The sequence below is a fragment of the Pipistrellus kuhlii genome, unplaced genomic scaffold (genome assembly GCF_014108245.1).
Source record: "Pipistrellus kuhlii isolate mPipKuh1 unplaced genomic scaffold, mPipKuh1.p scaffold_m20_p_16, whole genome shotgun sequence".
Taxonomy (NCBI): domain Eukaryota; kingdom Metazoa; phylum Chordata; class Mammalia; order Chiroptera; family Vespertilionidae; genus Pipistrellus; species Pipistrellus kuhlii.
In genome coordinates this window covers 27,949,773-27,953,087 of record NW_023425471.1, presented here as the reverse complement: position 1 = coordinate 27,953,087, position 3,315 = coordinate 27,949,773, and the positions used below count along the sequence as shown (strand labels likewise).

Below are 3,315 nucleotides of genomic sequence, written 5' to 3'. Positions count from 1 at the left end.
TTTTATTATCTTAATAAATCTTTATTGTTCAGATTATTACAATTGTTTCTCCTTCCTCCCCCCGCCCCCCGCCATAGCTCCCCTTCACCTGGTCCCCACCCACCCTTTGCCCTTACCTTCTCTCCCTCTCCCCCCTCCCTCGCTGTCCTCATCCATAGGTGTATGATTTTTGCCCAGTCTCTTCCCGTACCCCACACACAGACACCCCTTTCCCCCTGAGAATTATCAATCCCCTCCCATTCTATGCCCCTGATTCTATGTTTAAAATTTTTTCCCTTTTATTGATTTTTAGAAAGAGAGAATGGAAGAGGAATAGAGAGACAGAAACATCAGTGAGAGAGAAACATCATCCATAGGCTGCCTCCAGCATGCCCCCAACTGAGGATGGAACCTGCAACCCAGGCATGTACCCTGACTGGAAACTAGTGACCCTGGTTCATGGGTTGATAACCGTTGCACCACACCAGTGATGCTTTTCTTCTCTCCCACCCCCCTCCACACAGTCTCCAAAACTTTTTATTTTTAGAGTCTAACCTTGTTCTAGGAAGTACAAAGTACATTGTTTGTAGGCATTGGACAAAAACTGCCCATTACTCCTGACATTAAACATTGAATGCAATCATTAAGGAAAATAACACATTAGCATTTACAGAATATACTTAGAAATCCATGGATCCCAGTGATTAGATTTTAGTCAGGTCTGCAAGGAACAGAACACAGAGGCTGAGAAGCACATGTTTTCATAAAAGACACCTAAATGGTATGCTCAGGGTGACTAATCCTAAAGATTTCAACACAATACAGTTTTCTGCAGAGACAACGATTTTCAGTTTCTAAAGAGCATTCACTTCTGACACCTCAATTCCTGACTTCAGTGGCTGCACACTTTGCCACACTTAGGGCAGGTGAAGAACATGTCAAACAGGAAGCTGCTCTTCACACAGTAATAACAGAAGATGTGCTCACCGCAGATCGTGTTGGGCATGGTGGGCCACTCCCCTCACAGAGAACACTGCTTGCCGCTGCTGGCCAAGGAGCTGTCATTGTAAGGAGCACCGGAGAGAGGGATGCACCACAAAGATAACTTGGCCTTCAACTTTTTGGTGTTGATGAGTGTAAGAAAAAATGAGAAACTCAGTGAAGCCATGCCAGAGAAGCTCCCTATTCATGTACTCCAAGCCAACCTCACACACGTGCTGGGACTTGCAGAACACTGAGCGAATGCCTAGAAGGCATTCCATCAAAGTTGCAAATTTGCCCTTCTAGAGGAAAATCAATAAGTTAATCAGCCCCCCTAATTGCACAAGGACCACCACAAAGTTCAGACACTTTGGCTTTTCCAAATGAGGCTAAATGATGGTTTCGAAAAAGATCGTAGCAGCGTTCTTCTAACCACTTCCCGCTGATCATGCAGGTATTGTACCAGCTTCTGGTTCTTACTCGGGGGCTGGTATCTAAGGGTCATGGAGAAATTGTTTTTATACTGAATATTTAAAATTGTCTGGCCCACAGTGGCGTTTTTTTTGGAGTAAATGGTGAATCGCAACAAGAAAAGGAGGGCTGTCAGCTCAGGCTTAAAGTGGGCCAGGAGCCCTGGCTGAAACCCATGGAAGCACTGAGTGACCTGGGACCAAACCAGCTGCTCCAGGGCCTTGTTCAGTTCAAGTGCATCCAAGTGACTGATTCTCAGCATCCTGTGTGTGCTCTGTACTTTCTCTTCTCTGGAAGCCATGTCTTCTCCAAAGAGCTCGGTTCCCCCTTTCTGGAGCTCCGTTAAGACTTCTAAGCTCCAAAACAGGTTTGGCTCAGTGGGTAGAGCGTCGGCCTATGGACTGAAGAGTCCCAGGTTCGATTCCAGTGAAGGGCATGTACCTTGATTGCGGGGGGTGTGCAAGAGGTGGCTGATTGATGTCTCTCTCTAATCGATGTTTCTGGCTCTCTATTCCTCTCCCTTCCTCTCTGTGAAAAATTAATAAAATATATATATTTTTAAAAAGATTTCTAAGCTGTTAACAGTGGGGATTTTGGCTGCAAGTACTGTGAAATCCTTGCCTCATGCTGGTCAGGAGCTTAGGAGTCAGCAACATGCCTCGCTCCACCGAACTTTCTCTGAAACATGCTTTTCTTCTTTTTAAAGATGACACTTTAACAGTCCAGGTAATACTGGTTTGGTGGGAGTGAACTCCTTTCTATTTTTCTTGTCTGGGAATCTCTTTATCTGTCCTTCGATTCTAAATGATAGTTATTCTGGGTGTAGGAATCTTGGTTGTAGGTCATTGCTTTACGTCACTTTGAATATTTCTTGCCAATCTCTACTGGCCTACAAAGTTTCTGCTGAAAAATCAGCTGACAGTCTTATGGAAGCCCCCTTGTAGGTAACTAACTGCTTTTCTCTTGCTGATTTTAAGATTCTCTCTGTCTTTAACCTTTTGCATTTTAATTATGTGTCTTGGTGTGAGCATCTTTGGGTTTATTTTGTGTGAGACTCTCTGCACTTCCTGAACTTATATGTCTATTTCCTTCACCAGGTTAGGAAAGTTTTCAGACATTTTTTTAAAATAGGCTTTCTTTTTGTTTTGTTTTGTTTCTTTTTTAAATTTTATTTTATTGTTTAAAATATTACAAATATTAGTACATATATCTCCTTTTTCCCCCCATTGACCTTCCCCCAGCCTCCCCTACCCCCTGTCACATACCCTCATCCCACCCCATCCCCAGTGTCTTGTATCCATTGGTTATGCTTATATGAACGCATACAATTCATTGGTTGATCTCTTCTCCCCCACCCCAACCCCTCCCCCAAAATTCCCAGCCTTACCGTTGTAATATGAAAGTCTATTCAGTGCTTTACTGCCTCTGCATCTTTTTGTTTATCAGGTTAAAATGTTCTTTATTTTCCATAAATAAGTGAGATCATGTGATATTATTTTTTCATTGCCTGGTTTATTTCACTTAGCACAATGCTCTCCAGTTTGATCAATGCTGCTGCAAATGGTAAAAGTTCTTCTTTTTTAAAGCAGCATAGTATTCCATTGTGTAGATGTACCACAGTTTTTTAATCCACTCATCTGCTGATGAGCACTTAGGCTGTTTCCAAATCTTAGCTATGGTGAATTGTGCTGCTATGAATGTAGGGTTGCATATATCCTTTCTGACTGGTGTTTCTGGTTTCTTAGGATATATTCTGAGAAGTGGGATTACTGGGTCAAATGGTAGTTCCATTTTTAGTTTTTTGAGGGAACTCCATACTATTCTCCACAGTGTCTATACCAGTCTGCATTCCCACCAGCAAGGCATGAGGGTTCCTTTTTCTCT

At 42.8% G+C, this 3,315-nt stretch overlaps 1 pseudogene; it reads right to left on the bottom strand.

Annotated features, from left to right (window-relative positions):
- Positions 1-500: 500 nt before the first annotated feature.
- LOC118720004 lies at positions 501-2,121 on the bottom strand (annotated as a pseudogene).
- Positions 2,122-3,315: the final 1,194 nt, after the last annotated feature.